This window comes from Haematobia irritans, chromosome 2 (genome assembly GCF_050003625.1).
Source record: "Haematobia irritans isolate KBUSLIRL chromosome 2, ASM5000362v1, whole genome shotgun sequence".
Lineage (NCBI taxonomy): Eukaryota > Metazoa > Arthropoda > Insecta > Diptera > Muscidae > Haematobia > Haematobia irritans.
The window spans coordinates 123963723-123981005 of NC_134398.1; the positions used below are offsets into that span (position 1 = coordinate 123963723).

General features: G+C 28.9%; 1 protein-coding gene across 1 annotated transcript in view; it reads left to right on the top strand.

Moving 5' to 3' along the window:
- Positions 1–8784: 8784 nt before the first annotated feature.
- ab (BTB/POZ-zinc finger protein abrupt) overlaps positions 8785–17283 on the top strand; it is a 243373-nt gene continuing 234874 nt past the window's right edge. The window contains exon 1 of the mRNA XM_075296084.1: positions 8785–9226. The gene's annotated coding sequence lies outside the window, so the exon portion shown is untranslated. The remainder of the gene's footprint in view (positions 9227–17283) is intronic.

The following is a 17283-nucleotide window of genomic DNA, read 5'->3' on the forward strand; positions in this document are numbered from 1 at the left end:
AACAAGTACATTTCTTTTATTCTCGTTATTTGTCGGCAACTACGATTGACCATAATAATAATAATACAGCTGACCGACCTCCTCCAACTGTCAAAAATTAACTAATGCACGCGGAAACTTGTACTATTTTTTTTTCTCTTTTGGCAACTACAGTTTTGTTGTTGTTGAAGATTTAAGAACAGAAACAATTTATATTCGTATTTTTTTTTTTTTTTTTTGGTGGACAACAATTACTAACATTCAATTAATTAATTAAACAAATAATAACAAAATGAAAAACTAAAGATAAACAGAGATTTCTCAAAATAAAGTGGCTCTATGAGATTGTGTGTGGGTATGAGACTGTTTGTGAGTGTGTGTGTGTGTGTTTGAGTGCCTCACAGAGGTTAATTAGTGCATTTTTCGGAACTGCAACCACAATACGCTGCAGCATCTCATATTTAATGTGGATAATTGATAATAATTATGTTAATTAATTGCAACATTACTTAAATCTTAACTTTTGTGAAAAAGCGAGTTGTGAGAATTGCAATTTGAAAAAAAAATTACATTTATGTAATGCGAGAAATGTTAGTTAACAGTGAAACAAATTCAAATGTGGGAAACCAAAAAAACAAAATATTTATTTTTAATTTTTGTTGAAATTAATAAGTTAACAAATATAAACAAACTTTTTTTTATTATAATTTGTGAAAATTTTTATGTTGTGAATAAAAATCAAAATTTATGAATTCACCTTAAAAATAAAAACATAAATTGTTATTCTTTAATTTTTTATTTTGTGTATTAAAAAATATGAATTCGTCTCATAACTTAAAAAAACGTGTAAATATTTTATAACGGAAAACATTCTTTTTTCTTAAAAATTTAATAAAATAAATTTAATATGATCTCCTTATTAGTACCTGATGAACGATCGTAAGTTTCTCAATTTGATAATTTTTAATTTCTACACATTTATAATGACTTAATGACCATAATCTCTATGCTTATATGGACTAGCAAAATATTTTCAAAAATTCATTGATAATCCGACGGCAAGTGCTATCGATAAAATGTTAGAAATTAGATTTTAATATTTTATAAATTTTGTTATAAAGTAAATTAATTTATAAAAGTTAAATATACTTTTAGTGATTGTGAGATCTAACAGGAAAGGGTTTGCCCTTACTATTTTAACTATTTTATTAAAATTTTGTAATTGGGGAAAAAATACAAAAATTATAATATGAGGTTTTTTTTTTGACAAATAAATCTAAACAAATTTAATTTTTAATTATAATCACAATGTTAATGGATTCTATTAAGTTTTAATTGAAATTGTTTCAATGACGACAATAATAACATCAAAGTCAAGTAAAAATTCTATTGACCCAATAAAAAATTTAATTGATTCAATTACTTTATGAAACTGTACTTTTTATTAACAGATTCAAAACAAACAAAATTAATAATTTAATCAATTAATTTTTTAAGTAGTAATGCTATTTTTACTCATTTGTATTCTGAGAGTTTTATTTATTGATAAAATTTAATAAATTTTACTTCACATATTTCTGACATTAAGTACAATTCATACGTATTATGCCTCGAGGTAAAAATGGAATATAATATAGTACACAGAAATTATTTTTCTGATTCAATCACGAAATTAATTGATCCAATTAATATTTTAAGTGAAATAGCTTAAATCGCAAAAATCTTAGCATTCTTGATTAAAGAAGTAATTGTTTAATTTCAAGAAAATTTTTAATTGATTCAAATTTAATCGATTTTGATCGCGATACCGTGGTGCAATGGTTAGCATGCCCGCCTTGCATATACAAGGTCGTGGGTTCGATTCCTGCTTCGACCGAACACCAAAAAGTTTTTCAGCGGTGGATTATCCCACCTCAGTAATACTGGTGACATTTCTGAGGGACTCAAAACTTCTCTAAGTGGTTTCACTGCAATGTGGAACGCCGTTCGGACTCGGCTATAAAAAGGAGGTCCCTTGTCATTGAGCTTAACATGGAATCGGGCAGCACTCAGTGATAAGAGAGAAGTTCACCAATGTGGCAACACAATGGACTGAATAGTCTAAGTGAGCCTGATACATCGGGCTGCCACCTAACCTAACCTATCGCGATACTCAATTATGCTTTTAATTCAGGCACACAATAATTTATTTATTTATATTTAGATGAAACAATTTTCTGATGACTTTATAAGATTTTATACTTTCTTAGGAATTTTTCGATTATAATTATATTTGAATTTTTCTTTGGATTTGAGTCAATCTATAATGTACATATATAGAAAGTAATTATTTCCAAACAAAATTTTAAATTATATTTTTTATTTAAAAATATTTATTCATTTTATTAAAATGTTAATTTGAATAATTATTATTTTAATTGGAAACGTAAAAACATTGAATCATTTTCTAAATTGATATCATTTATTATACCATAAACTACATAGTGGTCAGGGTATAATAAGTTTGATCGGCCAAAAAATGTGCCTACCAGAAATATTGATTTTAGACCCCATAAAATATATACCGATCGACTTTCTGAGTCACCTCCTGAGTCGATCTAGCGCTTGGTGTCCGTCCGTCTGTCCATGTATTTGTTGTTCACAGGATTTGGAAGAAATCGGATCAAATTTAGATATAGCTCCCATATATATGTATCACCCGATTTCGACAAATGGGGTCACATTGCGCGTTTTTTTAAACCGATCGTCACCAAATTTGGCAAAAGGTAATCTTTTCCATCGCCCTTGAAGTCTGCAAAATTTTAGCCAAATCGGTTCAGATTTAGATATAGCTCTCATATATATGTATCGCCCGATTTTCCCAAATTTGGCCACAAAACCTTTATTTATCAACCGATCTTACTCAAAGTTGCATCGGTTGATAAATAATATAGCACTAACTATATGTGCAAAAAATCATCGAAATCGGTTCAGATTTAGCTATAGATCCCATATATATGTACCGCCCGATTTTTCTAAATTTGACCATAAAACCCTTATTTATCAGCCGATCTTACCCAAATTTAGCTAAATGTAGTCTTCTATAGCACTAACTATATGTGCAAACAATCATCGAAATCGGTTCAGATTTGGATATAGCTCCCATATATATGTATATCCCGATTTTCCCAAATTTGGCCATAGAACCTTTATTTATTAACCGATCTTACTAAAAGTTGGCTAGATCCAGTCCCCTACAGTACTAACTATATGTGCAAAATTTCATCGAAATCGGTTCAGATGTAGATATAGCTCCCATATACGTATCACCCGATTTTGAAAAATTCGCCCCTAATAACCTTAGGTTTGACCATACAGGCCTCATTTCTTAACTGATCTTACTCAAATCTTGCACAAGGTAACCTTTTGTGGTATTAATCAAACCCGCAAAATATTATGCAAATTGGTTCAAATTTAGATATAGCTTCCATATATATGCATCGCCCGATTTTCCCAAATTTGACCATGGTACTCTTATTTATTAACCAATGTTACTCAAATTTCAAATTTCGGTGTACTAGCCGATTGTACTTATACGTACTTGTAGCTCTTACATAAGAATATTGCTCGATTTTTACAAATTTGTATTTATTACCCACACTAATTGGACGATTTTCTCTTTTTTAATAATGGACTCAATATTAGTGGCATACTAACTCCGTAGTTGCAATATCAAAACAGTCAGTGTTGCTAGAAGTAGGGGAAATTCCCTATATGTAGGGGTTTTCTAATATTTAGCATTTTGTAGGGACGTAGGACCACAATGTAGGACATTTTCACTCAACACAATTTGTAATAATTTTTACATTTTGCTGGCTCTAGAAGAGGAAATTAAAAGCTGGCAAGACTTGATCTTTAACAATGTGTGGTAAACTTTATTCCTGCAGAAAATTTTGTCAACATTTTATTTCTATAGAACATTTTGTCAAAATTGTATTTCTATAGAAATTTTTTTCAAAATATTATTTCTATAAAAAATTTTCTCAAAATTTTATTTCTGTGGAATTTTTTCTCAAAATTTTATTTCTATAGAATTTATTGTCAAAATTTTATTTCTATAGAAAAATTTCTCACAAAAATTTGTTTATAGAAACTTTTTCCAAAATTTTATTTTTATAGAGATTTAACAAAAAAGATTACTAATTTGGGTAGAATTGTACCAATTGTGGCAACCGTGATTGTAATACAAATTTATATTCTAAGTTATATACGTTGCATATTCATGTTTGTTTTGTTTTGTAAAATTTTTTAAATTTAACGAAAAATATAGTAGGGAAAATTGTTTGGGAATGTATGGGAAAGTAGGGAACTTTTTTTGTCCTTGTAGGGTAAACCGAACATTTGCCCTGGCAACATTGACTATGAGCTATAGTCAGATTGACACAAAGCACCCATAGACATGTACCCCTTAATTTTCTTAAATATGCAACTGCGGTTTATCTCCCAGACCTATATGTTACCCCACAAATGCTTATGATTACTAATTCTGTAATGGTGGTTTAGGGTATGATATAGTCGGCCCCGACCGACTTTCTACTTTACTTACTTGTTTTAATTTGATTTCAATCTTAATTGTATATGTTATTTTTTTTAATTGATTGCGTTTTCAACTTCAATCAATATTTTAATTGAAAATATTTAGGTGCTAATTTTTCGGTGTACATAAGATTCGGTCTTGTCTGTTACTAATTTATTATTTATTTTTCTTCTAAATACCTAGTTTTCTTATATTATAGAAACTATTTTAATATGTCTTATAAATGTTGTTTAATTTACCGAAAAAATTTACTTATATTAGATAAAAATTTCTAAAATCAACCTACATTTTCTTTCGTCGTGGGATCACTTTGTTTGAGTGTAGATAGAAAGTATTTTCTTATTATTATTATTAGTCAAGATAATGTTTTATCAAATACCAAAAAGAGATAAATAACTCGTATTTATTCACTTGCATATAAACACTCAAAAAAAAGTGAACCCTCTATTTCACTAAAGCCGATTTAATTCTATTATAGTTCATGAATTTATTACGTTTTAAGAAAGTTTCCATGACTTTAATATATTTTGCGTACGTTAGTTAAATTTTAACTAAATTCAAAAAAAAAAAAAACATAAAGATTAACTAAATTAAAATTTGTAAATTTTACCAATAATGCGGCCATCATGAACTTTGTATGGTGCTAAAGACATTTTTGCAATTTTGAACTCCAATTTTTTCCTTCAAACTACGGAATTTTCTTTAATAAATGAAAAATCATAATTTTATCTAATATTTGTTTTTTTGCATTTGTCAAAAATTATTTATTTATTTTTGTGAAATCGGCGTGACATCTGCGTTTCTAATACAGTTTAGTTAAAATTTTCTAAAATTAATATATTTTTTCTAAAATTAAATAAAATTTTCTTTTCTGGTGGGTTCACTGGTTTTTCAGTGAAGCATTAAAATTTATAATTTCCGTCGGCAGGGGAAAAAATGTTTGCTGCAGAAAAGAAATGAAAATGTAAAGGAACTCGTGCGAAAATTTACTAAACTGTATTCCATGTTTTGAGATTTCCACAATTCTTTATAAAAAAAAAACGACAATTTATTGACTTTTTAACGATTTACGAATTTTTTCTATCTCATATATAAGCAAAAATGAACTAAAAGTAAAGAAAACAAATCATTACTAAATCATATACATAATTCATATATTGTTTTGCCACCCAATGTAAACTTTAATAGAAAAATACTGCAATGCTAAAATTATGATATTGCTAATATTTGGATTTTTTTCAAAATTAATTTTTTTTCGGAATTTTCCACTGCAGTTTTCCATATCCCAAGTATGTCTCAAAAATTTAATGAAATAAAAGTAGGTAAACAAAATTCAATTATTAATTCAATATAAACTAAAGCATTAACAATTTTCTTAGGATTTAATGATCAAGCTACGAAATTTTTTTAATTAAAACAAAATATGAATTACCTCTAATGAGCATTAACAATTTTCTTAGGATTTAATGATCAAGCTACGAAATTTTTTTAATTGAAAAAAAATGAATTACCTCTAATGATTTTTTTTTAATTTTTGAGAAATATTTACTTATTTTTGTGAGATCGGCCTTTGTAATTTAGTTTAGTTAACATTTTTAAAATTAACCCATACCATCCTTTCTGGTGGGTTCATTGTTTTATGAATTTACATATTGTTAATTCTTAAGGTAGGTAATAAAATTTAGCCGCTGAAATCGCTAAAACGAAAAAAAGCAGAAAAAATGTAAAATAATGAAAACTTAATACTGGCTTTAAATCATAAAAAGCGACGGCAAAATTACACACAATTCAAAAATAATTTCAAAGCTAAATTTATATATTCAGTAGTATTTATTTCCATTAAAATATAAATTAAATTAACTAAATTTGTTGCCATTTTAGCTTAATTCAAGGTAGTGAATTAAGTTTATTTACATTATTTTTAATAAATTCAATTTAATTATATTAAAATAAATTAAATTTAATCACGTAAAGTTTAAATAAAATATAATACCTTTTTAATTTATAATTAATTACACTATGGCAGTGCATTTTTTAATATGGCGAACGAAAAAATAACATTGGTAATTGCAAAAATATAACTAAATTTTTTAAACTAAAAAAATAAAAACTTAATAATGAAAACGAAATTATGTTTTTTTTAAGTACTAACTTTACTAATATGAAGATCTAATTCCTTTATAGCAAAAAAAGGCCTTTCGTGGTTTAAAATGTTGCATCGTTGATTTCGTAACGTTTTTAACAAAATAAAAATCGAAAGATCCCAATTTTAAATTGAAAATAATAGTGGTTTTAAAACACACGTTTTTTTTACAAATCTACATTTCACTTTCTTTCAATAACACTTCTTTAAAAACAAAATACAACAAATTTGTCTAAAATATTTTACAGAAAAAACAAAAACACACCTATTATCATCCTATATTATTATGAACTTGAGAAATTTACGTATGGTACATATGCATCATGGACTATATTTTTCTTTCTATGATAAACTCATTATCAATTTTCCGTTTTAAACTGAGATTAATAAGAAGACACTCAAGCAAATAACACACAAATCAGTTCTCGCCTTTGCAAAAAGCACACACACTGAAAAAACACAGACACTAGAAATACTAAACATCAGAAACAAGCAGACATTCACAATGCACCGCACCACCACCACGTTTTTTACACAAAACAAAATCGTAGTAGCAAAAATGCACTATTGCACCAAAAACAAAAAAAAAACGAAAACAAATCAAAAATCCAACGGAAAGCGACACACAAAAAACCCTCTAACAGACACTCACATACATACACCTATACACTCTCGAAATGATGGTTAGCTAGAAGAGAAAAACTGAAACACATGCCGGCACTTGACTCATATTATAACGTAACAAAAAAAAAAAACAGCAACAAAAACGAAAGAGGAAAATGTGCAAAAAAAATTAACGTAATCATCATCATCATCGAAACATAGGATCGACAGACAGACAGACAAATAATCAGACATAAGGACAGACAAACAGAGACCTATCTAAACCACATGCATTCTTCGTTATTCAACCAAGATTTTGTGAGGGGGAGGGGGTGAAACAACGACTCTCAAATTCACACTAAGCATGGGAGAGAGAGTGTCGTGTCACATTTCGCTAAAAAGGAAAATAGCAACAACAAGAAAAAACAACTCATTCATGATTGTTTTTTTGTTTTTGTTACTCCTTGGGTTGCCTTGTGTGCACTTTTTTACTACACTCAATCTAGTAGTGGCGTTTGACTAACACTCTTATCCCCATAGTCATACACAGGGTTCAAACATTCACACACACCCGTACACATACTCTTCGATGCCTGCACTCCCTCAAGAAAAGAGAGAACATTTTGCTTCTGTAACAAAATAAACCCCCGAAAAACAAACTGAAAAATTGCATTGAGCAAAAAAAAAACAAAACAAAAACAGTAACAACGAAATAATAACAACAACAACAAGAAATAATCCAGATCATATAGCACGTTAAACGTAACACCGCAAAATCAAATCAAAGTTAGTGTGCAATTCTGTGAGCGCTCGGTAGGAAAGCAAAAAACGTAGCGTGGAATTAATAAACGGAAGTTGTGCATTTTATTAATCAAAGCCAGAGTGACAACAATAATAACGATGATGATAACAATAACAACAAAACGAGAATCTGCAAAGTGACGTTTCAAAAAATTATACAACAGCAACAAAAAAAAGCACGCGAATAACATGAGGTTTTCGAAAAAATGAATGAGAAATTCCCCTTCATTGACAAAAAAATAAAAATAAACAAGAATAAACATAATGCACCAAAAACACAAACGAGGAACAAAAATAAATACGATTCAACAACAACAACAATAAAACTCTGAATCCCATACATCAGTGTATTGATTAAACAAATCGAAGAAGAAAAAAAAACAATACAGGTTTTACAAATTTCGCAAACAAAACGCATCCGAACAAAACAACAAAAAAACTGTTTGAAGTTATTGACCGTTATAATTTTAATCACCGAATAACTTCTGAAATAAAACAAAAATAAACTGCAATAAATCACAAATAATAAATAACACCTAAAATAAACATCTGTGTTAAATGGCAAACTTAAAAAAGAGATGAAAAATATTATTAAATATAAAAAAATTAAGAAAAGTGTTACAAGTTTTTGTGTTTCATGGAAATGTATAATAATTTTTTTTTATTTTATTTTTAGCCCTTAAAGTGTTTCTGACCAGTTGAAAAATAAATAATAAATAAAAAAAAATCACAAACAAAACAAAAAGACCAAAACAAATTAAAAAAAAAACTTCAAAATATATAAACAAAATAAAAACTAATTCAAAACATTTTGAAGTGCAAACTGAAGACAACAAAAAACAAATCAACTCATCATTATAGTGTGCAATCTGAATCATAAAAAAATACCCACAATTTTATAAATTCTACAAAAAAAATAAATATAAACAGGAAAAAAAACAGAAACAAAACAAACGAAAACTATGCATCAGTCCGTGATCAAGTGTGAAATATAAACACAAAATATTCCATTTAAAGCGTGAATTGGTAAATAAATTACTCGTTCATACCCTTATCACAATAGAACAAGAAATAATAAATGCAGCTATAAATATTTGCAAATTAAAATCATCGCAATTTCTAAGGTAAGTTAAAGATTAATACAAACTATTCTCGGTATATATTTATGCTAATATGATGATTTCAAAAACAAAAACGTTAAAACAATTAAAAATTTTAATATTTTTAACATTGGTCTATGAAATGCAGTTTTTGGATCAAGACTACGGTAAGCGGTTAAAAACACACCAAAAAAATTGAAAACAATTGAAACAATCAATACCAGATTTTCAAGCCAATAAATATACCTCTCCATCCAGGAAATAACAATTTCAACATAAAATAAAATACTCTATTTAAATTTATTCACTATAAAGTTAATACGGTTTCGTCATCCGACATATTTGTAGGGATTAGCCATTTATCTATGCCGGGTTTAGTGAATCCCTGTTTCTCGGTATTTAACGGGATTCCCAAAATATGGGGCGATTTGTCTGAAATGAAAATCGATTTGTAAATTGAATAATTTGATATAACTCCTATATTGTCAAACTCTCTAGCTTCATGAGAAACCAAAAGACGATTGTTATTATTTATTTTGTGACTTAGAAGAATCAGCAAGAGAACCTAATTTTAACACCGATGTCTTTGGTTTTACATGCCTCAGCTGTTTTCTTAGTTATTTATTTAGTTTTTAACGAAATAAATTTATTTTTAATGAAATAAATTTATTTATGAGTGCAGGGAGCCACCGTGGTGCACTGGTTACACCGAAAATAAAGTGAACTGTTTTATAGGAAGAATGATCTACCACGCTCGAAAATTGAACTAAATTTTACTCCACATTTTGAGATTTCCACAAAGTAAAGAAGAACTAAAAAAAAACTAAATGTAAAGAAGAAAATTAATGGCGCCAAATCATGACCATTTTAACCATACAGTAGTTCATTTTTACTATTTTTGGGAATCGTACGAAAATTTTCATTTGTTTTAGTTCATTTTGATCTTATGTGTACGGTCATTGAACTTTATAGACTCGTTTAGTTCATAAAATTTTTGAGACATACCTAAAAGTAAAATTTCATTAAGCTGTGCAAAATTTCGACAAAAGTAATAAAATTTAACTACAAGCAAATAATTTTTTCCAATAAAAATAAGTTAAATTTAGCGTTAGTTTAACTACGGAAATGTTTTTCTGTGTAGCATGCCCGCCTTACATATACAAGGTCGTGGGTTCGATTGCTGCTTCGACCGAACACCAAAATGTTTTTCAGCGGTGGATTATCCCACCTTCTGAGGGTTTCAAAGCTTCTGTAAGTGGTTTCACTGCGATGTGGAACGCCCTTCGGACTCGGCCATAAAAAGGAGGTCCCTTGTCATTGAGCTTAACATGGAATCGGGCAGCACTCAGTGATAAGGGAGAAGTTCACCAATGTAGTATCACAATGGACCGACTAGTTAGTCTAAGTGAGCCTGATACATCGGGCTGCCACCTAACCTAACATTTATGGGTGCAAAAATCAAATTTAGCATTAAAAATTTATAATATATTATTTTACATAAGTAAAATTAATGTGTGGAAAAATAATTCGTTCCTCCATGACTTCACAAAAAAAAACTTAAAAATCTATCTTTCCCATATAAATCTGAATCCATTTGGCCATAGTGGAAATCTCTCGAGGAGCAGTGCCTTCACTATTTGATTGGCCATATATTGGGAATCCCTACTATAACATATTTTGCTATATACGTTTTTAATATCAAATAGAGAACCAAAATATCTATATGTAACATATAAACAGGACAGCCAGTTTTACCGATTTATTCGCATTTTGGCGATTTTTTACTCAAAAAATAGAAAACGCCGATTATCTGATGTTTGCCTCGAAAATAATTACGATATTTGTTTCGTTAGATATTTTTAAATAAGTTCCCATTTTTATTTTAGAAAATTGAAGGCAATTTTTGGACTCAGAGTTCAGGGACTTAAACTTTATAAATTTTGGAGAACATCCCACCAAAAAAAGCTCGCCAAAAAAGTAATGAAAATGTTCTTTTTGGATCCGGAAGTGGTGCAAAATTGACGCAGACGCGATGAATTTATCATGGGCTTGTCATAGGATGGAAGCCCTCAATTTCAACAGCCGTTGCACTGAATTTGCATCACTTCTTTAGGTGTGATCCGAATTCAATGTTTTGGATGTTAATTAAAAAAATCTGTGATATTTTGTCAAATAAATAATTTTTTATAATTTTTATGGATTCTAACGCTTGTCGGAAACGTTTGAATTTAACTATTTTCAAAAATCTAAATTTTTTTTAGATTGGATTTAGCATTTTTTTTCGACAACATTTAAATGATTTGTACCATTTTATGAATTCTTACTCTGTTTGCAACCTATTTGAAACAAAACAAAAAAACCAAGTTATAATAAATTTACTTAAAAGAACTTCCTGGGTAGTTAAAATAAAGAACATCATTGGGAGTGCATCTTCTCGAAGTACTTTTAAAGTTGTGCCTTTGGACTTCCAATTTTTTTTTGCTGGGATTTTTTAAATTCGGAAATAAAGCCCCTTTAGCTTTTCTAGTTTTGTCAATATTCAAGAAATCATATTTCTTACACACTCCACAGTAAATGTGGAACAAATCTTTAGTCCGGCAAAAAAAAAAAGTAAAATTAAAAGTTCGTTTACAAATGATTCACTAGAAGGAATACTCTATTCAAACGATTACCTAAAATTAAATACCCAGCAAAAAAAAATTGGAAGTTCTTGTAAAGACACAAATTTAATAGGACTTTCAAAAGTGTCCTCCCAAAGATGCTCTTTATTTTAACTACACAGGAAGTTCATTTAATAAAATTTTTTATTACTCGATTTTTTATATTTTTAATGGGCAATTAAACAAACGTTTCAGACAAGCGCCAAAATGCATTAAAATTTATAGAACATAAAAAATTATTTATTTGGAAAAATATCACAAAATTATTTCTTTCTTTTTGATATGAAATAAATACTATTGTTTTGTTTTTAACCACAAAATAGGTTTTATAATAATATTATTTACATTGTCGATTTTTAAAATACAAGTGCCAATTATGACAGTTTTTTTTTCAGAAAAAAAAATTAATGCAATTTTATTTCTCTCTGTTTCGTATAATAAACATTACCGATATTCAAAAGGTTTTAGGCTAACTATTTCTATACCAATCGAAAGTTTTTGTTTTAGACTATCTTTGGTTAAAATCTGGCATTTCCATTTCTTCTCGTTTGGCCAATTTTTATTTGGGGATTATATCGCATTTTTCGTATATAACTCGTTTTTGAGGTGGCGCTCAACTATTAAATTCTGCGTGGACTCTTCGTTGATTAATAAAATACGAATGATTTCATTTATAAATTGTTTTTTTTTCAAGGGTTAATAAAACATAAGAAAATAAAAAAAAATATTTTTAAATTTGAGGGAAAATAAATCCGTGGAAATTTATAAATAAGAGTCCACGCAAAATGTAATAGTTGAAAAATTCTAAATGTAACATTTTTAAATTTTAAATAGTAATTTTAAAAAGTTTGTTTGAATTTTTTTGAATAATACGAAAATGTAAATTAATTATTTTTAATTTGCTTTTTTATATTATCGATTAACCTTTCAAAGCAAATTTGTATTGAATCTAATAGACAAATGAAAATGTAGTCCAAGGTTTTAATAGGACATAAGTTTCAAGTTTTCTAATCCTAATAAGTTTCTATTATTGAACTACTGTTTCCAATTATTTAAAATATATTTGTAAAATAAAAATACCTATTTACTCAATTGCCGGCGGTAATAAACTAGAACTTAATAATACAAAACTTCATATTGTATTTGTTTATTTGCAATTCGGAATTTTCGTAGCACGATCTCGTGAATTGCGATGAATAACTTCACAAATATACCCGTGTGAAAGTTTTTTTTTATTTTTTATGCGATATTAATTTGGTATATGAATGAAAATAATGAAAAAATACATTAACAAATTTTTAAAATATTTCTTTTTTATTATAAGTTGTCTATAGAGTAATCTTTTTTGACTAGCAAAACTATAGTACGATACATTAGTTCCACCTACGATCCCATCTCGATTAATCGTACAACGAATTTTAACACCAAAAATGAACAGTTTGAATAGGTTTTCCTTCCTTTAATTACCATTTTATATAAAAAATTTGCCCAAGATTGTCTTACATTATTAAATATCAAATGTGACAACTACAATCAACTCAAAATGCAGTTTTATGTTGGGTAACCGCTGAAGAATTCGTTGTTGAGATGTCGATTGATAGTACTGTATTCGGTTTTTGAGTTGAAAACCATATCCGCCTTTGCTGTTACTTCTTCCAAAATAATTAAAATTATAAATCAAACTAAATATATTCCTGTTAAATATTGACAAAATTCTAGTGAAAAAATATCTTACGCATAAACTGAGTCTGCATTACAATCAATTCATTTGCCAGAGTAACCGCAAAACTTTCCATGCGAAAACCGAATATACTACAGGCTATTAGTTGTACTTAATTTAGCGATGCCTTTGAAATTCGTAATATATTATTAATAAATTTTTCGACAGAATAGAAAGATAACTTGAAAAAGATTCACCTCAGTATTTGAGGATATTACTGGAAATATCATCAGGTCCTGGGAAAAATGACCTTTATACGGTAGAAATGTAGCGAGGAAACTACGATTGCCACTCGAGGCCAAAATAATCTACCAAAATTTGGAGAAAATTTTTGCCAAAAACGAACAAACCAAAAACAAATTTTATTTCTATAGAAAATTTTGTCAAAATTTCATTTCCATAGAAAAATTTGTCAAAATTTTATTTCTATACAAAATTTTGTCAAAATTTTATTTCTATAGAAAATTTTTTCAAAATTTTATTTCTATAGAAAATTTTGTCAAAATTTTATTTTCATATACAATTTGTGAAGTACTTCTTAGTTGGAGAGGAATATTTACCAATATATTAAGAATCCCAGCAAAAAAGCGTCGCCAAAAAAGTAGTGAAAATGTTCTTTTTGGATCCGGAAGTGGTGCAAAATTGGCGCAGAAGCGATGAATTTAAGATGGGCTTGTCATAGGACGCATGTGCACCATTTCAACAGCCGTTGCACTGAATTTGCATCACTTCTTATGGTGTGGTCCGAATTCAATGTTTCGGATGTAAATTATAAAATTGTGTAATATTTGGCAAAATAAAAAATGTTTAAATTTTTTTATGATTTTTGCTTGTGATTTACGCTTGTCTAAAACGTTTGACCTCAAATATTTTCAAAAATTTGCAAGTTTTCTAGAATGAGTTAACAATTTTTTTCGACAAAATTTAAATAATGTGTACCATTTTATTAATTTTTACTCTCCTGAAACAAAATAATTAAAATTTTTTATTAAAAATATGAAAACAGCGAGTTGTAAAAAATTGAATCAAAAGAACTTCTTGTGTAGGTAAAATTAAAGAACATCTTTGGGAGGTCATTTTTGGAAGTACTTTTAAAGTAGTGTCTTTAGAAGAACTTCCAATTTTTTGCTGGGAAAGCTACCAATCTACCTAATAGTAACAAATGTACCATTTGCGGTACATTTCTACTAACTATTGTAACCGCGGAGCAAACTCCTTTTTAAGCCATGTTTGGTTGACGCGTGGTTAATGCGATGGTGCTGAGTTTTGTATGAATGTCCATGGTCTGCGGCTTCCATACCGTTTAGGACACTTCACCTATAATATACCAACAAAAAAAAAAAATTGAAGTACTTTCAAAAGCACAACTTTAAAAGCACTTCCAAAAAAGCCCTCCCAAAGATGTTCTTTATTTTAACTACTCAGGAAGTTCATTTCATATTTTTTCATATTTTTAATGGTTAATTTTAACCTTTTTTTTGTTTCAACTAGGTTAAAAACAGAATAAGGATGGTAAAAATGGTACAAATTATTGAAATTTTGTTTAAAAAAAATACTAAATTCCTTTTTGAAAAATTGCGAATTTTTGAAAATATTTGTGGTCAAACGTTTCGGATAAGCGTTAGAATGCATTAAAAAAATGTTAAAAATGATTTATTTATCAAAATATCACAGCACACAGAAAAAAATTCCGTAGTTAAACTAACGCCAAATTAAGCTTATTTTTTATTGCAAAAAAAAAAATATTTGTTTGTAGTTAAATTTTATTATTTTTTGCGAAATTTTCCACAGCCCAATGAAAATTTTGTTTTTTTTAAGTATGTCTTAAACATTTTAAGAACTAAACGTGAGTATAAAGTTCAATGACCGTACACAAAAGTTCAATATGAACTAAAGCAAATGAAAATTTTCGTAAGATTCCCAAAAATGGTAAGAATGAACTACTGTATGGTTAAAATGGTCATGATTTGGCGCCAATGATTTTCTTCTTTAATTTTAGTTAATTTCTTCTTCTTCTATGAAAGGGTGTAATTTCGAGAACTGTAGTTAAAAAGCATAACGGGGCATTAAATTTTCCTGGTTTTAACAACGCTTTGCGGAAACCTCCGGAGCCCCATGGAAGTGCAAAATTCATTCGATTCGGTTGAAATTTGGTACGTGATGTTAGTATATGGTATCCAACAACCATGCAGGAATTGGTTCATAGCAGTCCATAATTATATATTGCACCCATATAAACCGATCCCCAGATTTGACTTCCGGTGCCTTTTGGAGAAGCAAAATTCATCCGATCTGGTTGAAATTTTGTACGTGGTGGTACTATATGGTATTTAACAACCATGCCAAAAGTGGCCCATATCTGTCCATAATCATATATAGCCCCCATATAAACCGATCCCGAGATTTGGTTTTGGAGCCTCTTGGAGGAGCAGATTTCATCCGAGTCAGTTGAAATTTGGTACATTGTGCTAGTATATGGCCGTTAACAACCATGCCTAACTAGGTCCATATCGGTCTATAGTTATATATAGCCCTCAGATAAATCGATCCCCAAGCACACAAAAATTGGTCCATATCAATAATTGTATATAGCCCCCATATAAGCGACCCCCATATTTCAATTATGGCTCCCTACGTACACGCAAAAAAATAATTCTTTCCTCCCAAACGAAATTTTAGACAAACAAATTTCGTTTCTCATTTGCTTTTCGCTGTAAGTAAGTGTATTTGGAAGAAAAGTATATACTTTTTGTGATAAACGTTTATTCTTTTTCAGGATGTAGAAACAATTTCATAAAGACAAACTCAAAAAAAAAAAACATCGTTTTCTCGCTAATTGCATTTTCCCTCACATCTTTCTCACATCCACGAGCTTTTTAGTTCTTTACACCATTTCCTGTAATACCAACAATGTAGAAGAAATTATACGATTTTATAAATTTTTTTACCTTTTGCCTGCACGGAGAATCGAACCGCGGACCATGCACTTTGTAAGCCAACACACTAACCACTGAGCTATGTACCTGTTATGGTCATCAATAGATAAATATCCATATAAGTTATTTTTATATAGCATAGCTTGCGGCGCCTACGAACCGAATAAACAAAGTTTATTTAATAGAAACAAACATTTAGTTTGGCACCGTGGAGCAGTGGTTGCTACGTCCGACTTGCATGCCAAGGGTCGTGGGTTCGAACCCTGCTTCGACCAAAGTTTTTTTTTTACAGATATGTTCGGAAGATTCCGAAAAAAATGTTCAACATTACATTGTACTATATTAAATTTTGAACTGCAAAATGTGTCTTATTAAAGACCTAAAGTCAGAAAAGAACAGTGTTTGATATAAACGAAATGGACTGTGTTGTTGTTTCAAAAATAACTTTTTTATTGAAAAAATAAAAATTTTGTAACAAACGAATTTTTTTGGTGATAAAAGTTTAAAATTTTCGAAGAAATTCAAAAAACTCTAACAAAAGAAAAACGTTTTCGGTACACGTTTTCCAAACGTTTTTTTTCTTTGCGTGTACCGTGCAAAAGTCCATATCGATTCGTAATTATTTGTAGACTTACCTATAATACCTTTTTTGTCTAATATATACTACATATGGACTAACTCACAATTTAGAAAACGATTTAAGATACCACAACCCAAGTAATTCGATTGTGGATGACAGTCTTTCGTATAAGTTTCTACGCAATC